This window comes from Megalobrama amblycephala, linkage group LG8 (genome assembly GCF_018812025.1).
Source record: "Megalobrama amblycephala isolate DHTTF-2021 linkage group LG8, ASM1881202v1, whole genome shotgun sequence".
NCBI classification, from domain to species: Eukaryota; Metazoa; Chordata; class Actinopteri; order Cypriniformes; family Xenocyprididae; genus Megalobrama; species Megalobrama amblycephala.
Genome location: NC_063051.1, coordinates 17,156,908 through 17,169,997, shown reverse-complemented (window position 1 = coordinate 17,169,997; position 13,090 = coordinate 17,156,908). Strand labels below are relative to the sequence as shown.

Sequence of the window (13,090 nt, the reverse complement as noted above, 5' to 3'; positions counted from 1 at the left end):
AATCCCATAAAAGCGCCGATGGGAAAGGAAAGTTCTGTGGGTGATTTACTGACAACACAGATGCAGCTGGATCATTTCCATAATGACCAACGCAATCTACTAAAAGCAGCGCAAATTAGCGCCTGGATTAAAGACATGGCGCAAATACCAGTAAATTGACTAGCGCAAACCTTAGTAAATCACCTTGCATGATTTATTTAAATACTCTCCTCCCATAAATTTTGTATTTGCACGAAATTCCAACAAATAAGGTCAGCCGCAAAAATAACTGTGTCCAGTCCTTTTTAGCGTTAATTTTTCACTGTGTGTCTTTAGTAAATCCTGACATCAGTTTTTTTTAACGCCAAAAAAGGGTTTGTGCTTGTGCAAGCTGTTAGTGAATTTGTTAGCACTACTTTAAAGCCAGATCTGGTCTCCGGGACTGATACCTGCTTAATGTTCAAGAAGAAAAATGCAGTTCTCCAGGAAGGAATTACAATCTCATGCGTCATTACTTACTAAACATGCAGAGCAGTATGCTAGGCATGAGGGAGATGAGACGTCCAACTCAGAAAACCTATGTCTGTGCATAATAAACATACTCAGTTTAAATTCATGGTTCTAAAAACACTTGTAGCCTATCTGTTGTTCTGGATGACAGTACCTGGTTAATGGTCACCGGGAAGTTTGAGTTTGAGACCCCTATATAGTGGCCTAATGTGGTTAGAGAAACACAATGTCCTGCCTGTACAAATTCATTCCTTCTTAATGTAAATAAACTGTCCAACAACCATGTATTTGAGCTTTTTAAAGTTTCCCTTTAAAGGCAGTATAGCTCAACATGTCAGCAGTTCTTCACACCATGAGTAACACATTCCACAAATACACCTCCTCAGCAGATATTACCAAACAAAGACAAGAGTCACATAACTATATAAAATGCAATGACATGCAACGCCATCTCAGAACACAATAAAGAGCACAAATCACAATGAAATATCTTATTTTCCATTTCAATGAAAATCTAGCCTTGGTCGACAGAAAAGGAAGGGCAAGCATATGTATACAGACTGCAGAAGCGTTTCTAAACTGACTGAAGGTTGTTCTTTAAATTCACAGGTCAAAGTAAATCTCAGCAGTGAAAGCAAGTGCACACATATGTTGTAAAATGTACTTTATATAAAGTATTTTATACTTTAAACAATTGTATGAATGACCAAATACACAGATAATTCAAAAATGACCCACAAAAAACCTCTAGGGAAAAGTTAGGTGGCTCCTACCAACAAATATACCCAAGAAAATTAAGGCCATAAGCAGCAGCCTCAACTGCTGGTTTTAAGATATACTTCCGTGGTGTAGAGTGCAACTGCAAGGGTAGAGCGATGTACCACAGGATTGCATCAAGGTTAACATGTATACATATCCAAACACAGCAAGAGAAGAGAAGAGAAGAGAAGAGAAGAGAAGAGAAGAGAAGAGAAGAGAAGAGAAGAGAAGAGAAGAGAAGAGAAGAGAAGAGAAGAGAAGAGAAGAGAAGAGAAGAGAAGAGAAGAGAAGAGAAGAGAAGAGAAGAGAAGAGAAGAGGATACTCACAGCATCCCGTGTGTCTATGGACTAGAGAGAAGCCCTCAGTGAGGAGGTCCCACAGCCAGGCCCTTATGCTGTTAAAATGACTCATAGTGCTTCTTCCTGCTGCACTGTAGAGTCATGAGGAGGTAAACATTTCCAAATATGGAAATAAAAATAGGCGAAAGATTGGGGGCAAAATTTGATTCGGCTTGCTTTTTTGGTCTGGAATGCCACTCTTTTTCACTGGCCAGAGTCACATAGAAGCCAAGTTTGTGGTTCGTACCATTTGCAGAATAACAATGATAATTGCTATGAGTTATTTAAGAGGGGGGGCGGCACACTCACAATGGCCTCCAAGAATAAACAAACCACAGTATCTAAAAGTAAGTCTCGAATGCCTACAGTGAGGACAACAAAACTAAACCACAAGACCCTCAGACATCAGACAGCACTATGCTGCTGACCCACACAAACACACAACATAACTTTACATAACATAACAGCCATTTGATGCGATGCATACCACACCAAATCATATTTAGTTATATGTATGTGGAGTAAAATGTATACGAATGAATGTTCATATTTAAAAAGGCACAATATGCAAGATTTTTTGATTAAAATATTCAAAAACAAACACTAAAACAATGTTATTTTGTTGACTTGTGTACTTACATTGTCCAAAATGTTTCCAACAATATTTAAAATCCAGAGAAGTACGCAGTTTTAACCAGTGTAATGTCCCATGTCATTGCGTCACCGGTCAATGCGACATATTTGTATTATCTTAGATTTCAGGTTTTACCATAGAAACCATAGAAACACCAAGACGCTTTAATATATTGAGGTGAGCAACTGTTTTCAACTCTATAGGTGCAACTCACATACTGTGCCTTTAAATAATAACGACTTTGTCTTCACTTTTTTGACTATATTCTAGTCACGCTGAAATGGAAGTAGCAACAGATCTTTTCTTCCATATAGTGATGTACATCTGAGTGAAAAAAATTAATGTAAAAGAAAAAAAAAAAATACGCCGGTGACTTGGTTCTATACATTAGTTGCTGATTGGATATAGGCTGATGCGGTCGATTTTCTAAGAAAGGAGCTCAAGAAGTCAATAAGTGGCTCAATAAGTGTTTCACTTCAGCCTTAACCCCTTCAGTCATTGCTGTACTATAATAATTCTGTTTGAGTATGTTGTTGTGTCTGAATGACTGAAGAAATAAACTACTACTACTACTACTACTACTACTACTACTACTACTACTAGCTATGTTATGTGGACTAAAGGATTGGAGAAGTCCAAAATACATCACGAGAACCAGACAATCGACATATTGATTAACAATTCTGAGGTTTTTTTTAATAAACTGATGCATGGATGAATTATTTACAATAAGATCAATAACATGCATGCAAAAATAAATTTTCATACTGACTTTAAGTGATACACAGAGTGACTTTCACTGAAATTTCTGATCCATACACAAAGCTTTGGATAACTACTTTTAAAGGATTAGTTCACTTTCAAATTAAAATTACCCCAAGCTTTAACCCTAAAGCCATATAGGTGTATATGACTCTCTTCTTTCTGATAAACACAATCAGAGAAATATGAATAAATATCCTGACGCATCCAAGCTTTATAATGGCAGTAAGCGTTACCAAACGAGTATGAGCTGAAGAAAGTGTCTCCATCCACATCCATCCATCACACGGCTTTGGGGGGGGGGGGTAATAAAGGCCTTCAGAAGTGAAGCAATGCATTGTGTAAAAAAAATAAATAAATCCATATTTAGAAAAGTTATGAAGTAAAATATCTAGCTTCCACCAGACCGCCTTCCGTATTCAAATTATGAAGAAAGTGTAAACTGGCATTGCGTCAGTTACACTTTTTCCATAAGTTGAATAGGATATTTTACTTCATAACTTGTTAAATATAGATATATTTTTTTACACAAACGCATTGCTTCGCTTCAGAAGGCATCATACTCATTTGGTAATGCTTACTGCCATTATAAAGCTCGGATGCGTCAGGATATTTAGTAATATTTCTCCGATTGTGTTCAACAGAAAAAAGAAAGTCATGGATGGCTTGAGGGTGAGTAAAGCTTGGGGAAATTTTCATTTGAAAGTGAACTAATCCTTTAAGTGCATCCATTTTTTTTTCTGTTGTAATTGTCATGAAAATATTGTCCCAATGCAAAAAAAGTAATCAAATTATCATTTTTTAAATTAAAATCATCAAAATTAAAGGTGCTAAATAGGATGTTTTGTTTTATACATTTTTGCAATATTACTAAACTGTCTTTACTAACTGATAAAAGACTATTTATTAGGTCCACTGAAAGCAATAATATTAATATACATCATCTGTGCACAAGGTAGGGCCTTAAAAACATCAGCCAATCGTTTGCGCGATCATCGCGTAAACGATTGGCCCTCTCACTTGTCAATCACTGCCGTGACGTTCCTTGTGAGAGACGAGCGTGGCTGCGCGCTCCAGTAACTTTCCACACTCCACAGGCGCCGCATGCAATGTTTTTGTCAGGAGACAGGAATAACAACTGCAGATTATGAGTTACCTGCGGTGAGTCCGACATAATGAATCCACTAACACGACACAGCGAATGCCGGTGGTAAACACTCGTGTTCCAATACTTGTGCACGAGTTTTGGGAGGCGTTCCTTTGAAATACTCAGTAACAGTCTTTGGATTCTCATTCGACGAAAAAATCCTCTCTATCACCTTTAAAATGATTAAAATTATCAAAAATCAACAATTGTATTATTATTATTTATTTATTTATTTATGTTATATTATATTATGTAGCAAAATATGAGCCTCCTTGTGAGATTCACATTTCCTTTTGTGTTTGTGAAGGTGAGTAAGAGACAAACTATCCCTTGTCAGCATGGAATCACTCCCTTGTTTTATCAGCACACTGAGCAAAGGGATGGAATGGTTGTCCTCCGCTACTTCCATGTACAGAACATACTGCAGAGACTGACCAAACATGGAAACTGGGGTGATGCTCTATCAACTGAAGCACTTAGTCAGCCTAATTCTATAGTTTTTCATAGAACATTCTTCTGTGCCACGATAGCTTTCTATAATCAAGAGATCATACAGGTCAATATTCACCTAAACTCACATTGGGACTCGCAAAATATAAGCAAACTGAAGTGCATATAGTGGTTCAGAATGAGCGCACAAAATATATGACCAGTGAATCTCTAGATTGAATGTACAACCAAGGACTGTCATAACGTCCTCAAGTGCTCCATCCAAATCAGCTAAGCGGTATTGCTACACTCAAAAGCCAAAAAACTATGCATCTATTTCACATCAAAAGCCCATTTTCTTGTGCAAAACAGTTTTTCATTTTCTGACAGAGATCATTAATAGACCTGTGAGTAAACCTGTATTCTGTGTAGTGTGTATGATTATTATCATTATCAGCTATTTGGGAGAAATACAGCATCCTGTTTAAAAGAGCAGAGTGTTTTCTGAGAATGTTGACTCTTTTTACATCATCTGCTGATAAGATGTAACTGTGAGTTTGGTTAATAAGGTACAACAAGACAAGACCAGATCTGACCCTTTAAAGCAGTCAACACATTAACAGATAATTGGCTTATGCTCCACACATACACAAGTCACGGGGGTCACTTGTGTGCAGATGTTTCCTGCCAAATACCATCGCCGTGCTGAGCTTAATTTGAAAGCCACAAAAACTAGGTTCCATTCATAGATGAATAAACACAGCATGTTTTCCTCAAATCGTGAAATTAATCTCACTGATTGCCTCACGTAAAGAGCAGAGCTCCGTGATATCACATTCATAATAAAGCAAATGTAATTAAAACATATTCAAGCAATGAATGTCTAATTTTTTGCAGACAAGTGCATTGTTTATACAAAACAGAAGTCTTTAGAAATTCAACACAAAGCAAATGATGGTTAGTACAGGCAGAGAAGGCTGGTATTTCACTATTACTGGGAAAAAAGGTTCCTGCGCATTTCGACAGGGTTTCACTTAGCAGAGCTAAAATAGCCCTTTCATGCCTGAAACCACAGAGGGGATTGTAGAAGTAATAATAACCCATTTACAGGGGGTTAAACAGTGTCAGAGAGAGTGACTTCAGGTGATTAAAGACGCCTAATTAACTCTGGCCCTGCACTCCCTCAGAGGAGAGCTGGCCGGCCCAACCCACAACTGAGGGACTTGGATTATTTTTTGCATATATTTTTGTCATGTATCCCTGTCTAAAATCTGATGGGATTCCATGCTGATACAATATAGGAACAGATACTTCAGGCCTTTTGAGATTATCAGCATTGTCCATTAGTCATGCCTGCTTGGTCAACTAACGGAAGCCTAAACTTCAGAGCGCAGATATCCTGTTTCTAAAAATATATCATTTATTTTTTTTTATACAAAACATAAATGTAATATTACATGTATGTAAAATAAATAAATAATTTTATTCCTTTTTATGTTGTTGTTGTTGTTGTTGTTTCTAAAATTACATAAATGAAATATGCCATGTAATAAATAAATACATATTCCCTCCTTTTTTTATATGGACTTTTTGGTGTACAAAATGTAAAAGATAACTTAAAAAAAATCAATGAATAAATAAATAAATAAATAAATCAACCAATCAATCAATACATTTTATTCTCCTCCTTTTTATATGAACTTGTTTGGTCCCTTTACAAAATAAATAAATAAATAAATAAAAATAAAAATACATATTTTGTCCTCTAGATCAGCCATAGAAAGGCTTATATTACTTGATGACTAATAATGTGCAAATGTTGCTGCCTTTCAAGGAACATCACTCACATATCCAAAATAATCTGAGATGGATGAATCACAACAGCCAGAAGATCATCATCTCCTAAGACTGTGCTAACAAACTCAGCTTTTAATAGTTTTTTTTTTTTTTTTTTTTCAACAGCTTGGGATGTCTGAGACTCCAACTACAAAGAAAAGCACACTACAAAGATGAAGAAAAGAGATCCTGGCCAGGGGCCGTATTCATAAAACATCTTAAGGCTAAAAGTAGCTCCTAACTTGCCAATTTAGGAGAATCTCTTAAAAATAATGGGCGTGTCAGTCCTAAATTTAGGACTCCTAAATGTTTTCTCTAAGAGTTTTTACAAAGCATTTTAGCACTAAAACCAGCTCCTAAATCTGTGAAAAGTAGTCAAGAGGACTCCTTAGTCACTAAAACTAAATCACAAAGAGCCTTGAGTGCTGAGCCTTTTCTTCATAAATCCAAAAAATATTTTGATTTATAGATATTAAACTGTGAAGAAATAACATAATTGTTCATTTCTGATGGAGAATAAAACATTGCGGTCAAGTTGAAAATAATATCCTAGCCGATAGCCTTGTGGGCAGCTCAGGTGACCAGAGTTTGAATTTGAATTCCGGCTCGTGGACCCTTCCCAAGATATATAGTAAAATAAGCAAATTTGACGTGCGGTCCGAGGAGAGGCTCCGAGCTCGGAATTTAGCTCAAACCCAGAGTACTTCCCCGTATCATGGGAATAGGAACCAGCCAAGAGTGAGGATTTGGGCTGGTGGAGGGATGCAGAAAACTGTCGAGGTAACAGTTGAGTTGGCTGTGTATATATATGCCTCCTCTCAAGCTGATAAGATTTTATTTTACCATTTTATCATGCTCCTCCCGAACTTTGTTTATAAAACATAATTTGTCGCTTGAATTCTGCAATCTCTCGAGATGCAGACATGGAAGAGGCTGACAATGGAAGAGGCTGACATCAACGAGGTCAACCCCGCCCTTTCTCTTATATTAAAAGTTTAAAAGTTATATTAAAAGTTATACTTATATTATATTCCTATAACCTTTATTCCTTAGTAAAAGTTTGTCTCAGCTCTGTGAATAGGTTTAGGCCCCGGTATACTTCAAACAAAGTTCTTTTTCGTTCTTCGTTTAGGGGTAAAACGAAATTCGAAATGCGTGACCAGCGATATACTGTAAACGAACATCTGACACCGCCCACACTGCTGAGAGCAAAGGTTAGATGAATATGTAAATATGTGCTGTACACTTTCTTCTCAGTAACAAAATAAACACAACAAAAAATAGAAAACAGCAAGAATGTCTTATAGAAAGCATAAGAAAAGCGTCTGATCATAACAGCATGGGAATGTTAAGGCCCCGGTATACTTCAAACGAAATCGAAGAAAGAACTGATGTGACGTCAGTTCGAACAAAATCAGGTCAAAACGAAGTTCGTTTTGTGTTCTTTTTGAAAGTTCGAAACGGCTTGCCAAAGCGAACTTTCAGGAAAAGTTCGTTCCAGCTGCAAAACACCTTCGTACTACCATTGGTCAGTGGCGATAACGTAATAGGAGATGTGCGCTGAGGCTCCGCCTTCACTCGTGTGGAGCGCGTCTCTGACTCATTTGATCTGTAGAGTTTGTTGAGGTAAGATCTCCGCGGGTGAAAACATGAACACACTGGATAGCCGCTTTAGAGTACAAAATGAAGTTGTGCTTGTAAAAAAACGAGGCACTAACACTGTTTTTCATGTTTGATACTGTAAAGCTGCTTGATTTTAAGCAATCTATTGAATAAAGTGCTATATGAAGACGTGACGTGACTGGAGTGCTACTTGCAGAGCTCGTGGTAATACCCATGCTGTTATGATCAGACGCTTTTCTTATGCTTTCTATAATATAATCTATAATACTTGCTGTTTTCTCATTTTTGTTGTGTTTATTTTGTTACTGAGAAGAAAGTGCACGGCACATATTTACATATTCATCTAAACGTTGCTCTTAGCAGTGTGGGCGGCGTCAGATGTTCGTTTACAGTATATCGCTGGTCATGCATTTCGAACTTCATTTTACCCCTAAACGAAGAACGAAAAAGAAGTTCGTTTGAAGTATACCGGAGCCTTTACTCTTGGCTAAGAACTTTTACTGCTATTTAGGAGAACTCTTAGTGGTAAGATAAAATGTTTTGTGAATACGACCCCTTAATGCAAAAATAAATAACCAATAGAATAGAACTAAAGAATACAACTAATTTCTTAATCAGTATTTTTGTCTAAACCTTAAAAGTAAATTTACATGGGAAGCAAACTTTTTAATGAAAAACAAGACCAAACTACTGATTGTAAATTAGACATTTTTTTTTTCTGTAAGATTTTCTGTAATAAGTCTGTAAAATGGCCATATATTATCTTGCTACACCTTAAGAGCTAATCATAGCAGGTCAGAGAGCTTTAACACATATGCTCAACCAAGTGTAGAAAAACACTTATCTATCTGTTATTAAGGATGTGCAGAAGAATGTGCATATTTTTAAATTCAAGTCGTTGATCTGATCTAATAGTTCTTAACTGGAAAGTCTTGTATAATTAGACTTATTTTGGGGTCACCTGGCACCGATTATACACGTTTGTCAGGGGCCGTTTACATAAGATAGGTTCTGGCATTCAAAAATTTAACCACCATCACTAAAGTACATCACAATAAATTTTAAAAAATCTAGAGAAACTAACTGACTAGTACTAACAAAGATGAAGCCATAAGGTATCCACTTTATTTTTAACGTAAGAGCGGATGTAGCCATTTGTAAATTGAACGTGTCTGGCTTCCAGTTTCATCCGCTTCCAGTTACACTGTAAAAAAAAAAATCTAACAAACAAGACATTTTACAGTAAAATGATGTTAATTTTACTGAAGTGAAAACAAGCCATATTATGATATACAGTGAAATGTAAATTGTCATTCCTAGAATTCATATAATAGGCTATAAATGCTTCATTCATTCATATTATATTGTTAAAGCTGCAGTCTGTAACATTTTTTGGTTAAAAAAGTAAATAACCAGCCAGTGTTCAAAACTATCTCCTTACCTTAGCCCGATTCTCAACGGTAAGCTAGTAATAAAGTTTTCTAATTCTAGTGGTACTGGTAGGTTTCTGCTGGAAATTCGAGCATGCAGCCGTTCCTCTGTGCGTCATTACGTCACGTCTGTTTACATAAAGAACAAGTCCCAGCTAGTAGGCTAAATGGCATGTGAGGATGCTGCAGGTGATGAATCATTTATAGCCTTTTCTCACAGCAGCTGGAACTTATTTTGATGGCGGATTGAATGGTATGACAAATGACTTCGGACTGCATTGAAATTGAAATCTACAGGTAACGCTAATACACACTAAATACAAATAGTCACGCAATGCTGATGACATTAACATTGACAATTTGAGAACAAAGTATAACAATAATAATAATTTGTACAGTTTGACATGATCCGAGCTAAGCGATTGTTAGACTTAATCACCATTAGCAGTGCGATTTACCCCGCGCTTTTTTCCCCTCAGTTGGTCAAAACAAAAGTGGCAGACATGTTACTTACCTGTTCAGATAACATTTTCCGGTAAAAATTCTTATTTTGTTCATACTTCCAAGACTACAATCTGTGATTCCGAAGTACAGTATCCACACCGGTGCGTGACTAACAGCAAACATTAGATTCATCCGCACAGAGGAGTCGTGCCGAGGCACAACCCACGTAAAGATGCTAATCCCACAAACAACTGCAATTGCAGGTTTCAAACAGAGATGGCGACAAAAGGCAAAACTTACGGACTGTAGCTTTATTGCTTTAATTTAGTGTTGTGTGTTAGACACTAAATTGATCTTCTATATATTAGTAATACTATATAACTCCACTTGTGGAAAAGCTGCTTGTGATGAGCTTTGATTTATCATGTGTCACCTGTGTTTTGTGGTTGATGTCAACGTATTATAAAGGTACAAAACGTACAGTACGTCAGTAGGTTGATATATTAACATTATCAGTTAAACTTTAAATTTAAGTTAAATCCATAAAACCTCAAATGTTGCTACCTTATTTTTACAATGAAGTTTTTTACTGGCAACAACAGCAGCAGTTTTTTTTTTTGTTTGTTTTGTTTTTTGTTTTTGTTTTGTTTTTTTTTGGGGGGGGGGGGGGGGGGTTAAAGTAAATTTCACAGATTTTTATGGTATTTCTCACCATATTATTTTAATGTATTGCCATAGTAATAAACATACTGGTTTGTAGCGCAAAGAGTTTAACCATTTATTATTATTAAAGTTATTTACTATTGCCAGTTTTCCGTCACGTGACTACCACGGAGACCTGGAGGGCAAAACATGCATAGAACTGAATTGCAGACCTGTCAATTTTCCATCTCAAAAGAAGAAAATCAAAAACGTGAACAAAATGCATATTTTGGGTGCTTGTGATTCATATAGCACCAGCTGCAGTATTTGAACTACTAAAAACAGCGTTCTAAAAACGTTGCAAGTGAAAAACATCAGAGGACTGGTATTTGACAAAGATTACAAATAGGAGAATACAGGCAATATATTCTTATTTGGTAGTCAACAGACAGTGGACCAAAGGAAAGTTGAAGGTTCTAGGAAAGAGAGAGATAGTGCTATGAAACACTTCATCAATCATAACCAGGACAAGAGGAACAGCGTTTAATCCACATAAATCGAGAAGGCCTGTCCGGCCATGGTAATAAGCATACGATGCTCATGTTTCTAAATGTGTGTGAACACGTTTCAGCTGTCCTTCCTCTTATCTGCTAGCTCCTTCCTCTTTCTATCACCGGCTAAAACACTGCATGTCCTTTTTACGGCTGCAGGTGCCTTCTTAGCCTTGTATGCTAATGTGGCAATCTGTCTTTCTCCTTGCGAGCACTTGAAGGGGATGTGAGGAAGCTTGATTACCCAGAGTTCAGAGGGAGATCAAAGTCACAGTACAACTGAACTTTAAAAGTCGGGCAGCGTTCCTTATACTGCTCTGTCAATGAGTGCAGTGAGAAATGAGCAGAAGTCTGCTGTAAATCATAACCGCGAGAGCGACCGCTGCATCATCATCCGTCTAGCGGTCCGGAGCCTGTTCCACACCACATCCTAAAGGACAGAGTCACTGTACAGTCATTCATCCACCTCTCATCCTGCATTCCTGTTTCCTGTGTACTTAAACTACACAGATCCGTCCTCACTATGGCTCTTGGAAATTGGAGTCCAGCAGTAGAAAAATGGAGCAGAAGTGCAGCTGTTCTATCAGACTACTAAATTTGTCATCCAGGACTGAAACACATAGGAAATTGGAGCTTTGTTCATTGAGAAAATTCCGCTTACATGAGTTTCATGAGACTTTCAGATGGAACACATTAATGTCAGACTAATTTAAACAAAATCGAATCTGATTCAGCTGTAGGCACAAGGCCATAGTTACTGGAATCACAGCCGTGCTAAAATGCAGGACTGGGATATTGCTTTTAAGTATTGTGCTCCGCAAACAAAAACAGGTCTAAAAAAAACAAGTGATATGGCAATATCAAAAATTTGGCCAATAATTATTTCAATGCTATAAAATGATAAATGGCTGAATTTTATAAATTAATCCCCTGGTTTCACAAACAAGGTTTAAGCCTAGTCCTAGCCTGTACAGTAGAGGGCGCAGCTCAAACTAACCTTTCAGCTGTGCTGCCATTCTGGATTAAAGAAAAATAGGATTCAGGAGAAGGAGGTTCAACACTCTTCTTTCTAAATCTAATCTTAAGTAATTTTTGCTTATTAGTATGGTTGCATTAGATAATTAAAGGTCAGCAGCAAAGACATTGGTTAATAAAGTGAGATTAAATACATAAAGGAAATTTGTGTCATTAAATAAATTTGTGTCATTTAGTATAGTTAAATATTACAGGTTTGAGATTGCATTTCACGGTTTTTATTGATTTTGAGGAATACTGAATGTTTTCATGCAAGTGAGATGAGTAAATGTATGTTCACATTTAGTCTTGAACTAGAACAATAATCATGTTTCCACAGCGCACACCACACCTCTGCACTTTATTTCTCTCAACATGGTGACAGGAGATCTGTCAGTCAATAAATGTGAAAAAGTTACTTACGTTACTTATTTGAAAAAGTAACTTCGATATTTTGTTGTAAATTGAAAAAGTAATGCGTTACTTTACTAGTTACTTGAAAAAGTAATCTGATTACGTAACTCAAGTTACTTGTAATGCGTTACACCCAACACTGGTTTTAAATGCTACAAGTGAAATTAGGCATTACAACATTATAATTTAAAGTATTACAGCTGGATAATCGTTTTGAGATTTGCTAAAATTAATAAATTAGTTGTGTTATTAAAGATTAAATATGAGTAAGCGCTAAATAACAGCAAAGGTAATCTAAAATATTAAAGTTATTAAATATTCAGACGCTGCACCATTCATAGTTTGGGTAATGTTTTTGGTGTTCAAAAAACGTATTCTAATTATCAATGTTGAAAACAGCTGCTGAATAAATGTATTACTTTTTTTTTATAATAAACAAATAAAAACCTTACTGAACCCAAACCTTTGAACAGGATAGTGTAGTTTACCATTTAATTGAGAAAGAGTTTGCACAACATACAGAATTGTGTTCTATGTGCGATGCCTGTGCTTTGTCCTAGCTGTAACACAACACAGA

General features: G+C 36.5%; 1 protein-coding gene across 5 annotated transcripts in view; it reads right to left on the bottom strand.

Annotated features, from left to right (window-relative positions):
- LOC125273912 (LIM domain containing preferred translocation partner in lipoma) overlaps positions 1-13,090 on the bottom strand; it is a 278,126-nt gene that overhangs the window by 222,853 nt on the left and 42,183 nt on the right. The window contains exon 1 of one of the 5 annotated variants that reach the window (XM_048199719.1): positions 1,576-3,126. The exons of the other annotated variants lie outside the window; for them this stretch is intronic. The gene's annotated coding sequence lies outside the window, so the exon portion shown is untranslated. Of the gene's footprint in view, positions 1-1,575; positions 3,127-13,090 lie in introns of those variants that run through there. 5 annotated transcript variants of the gene reach the window in all.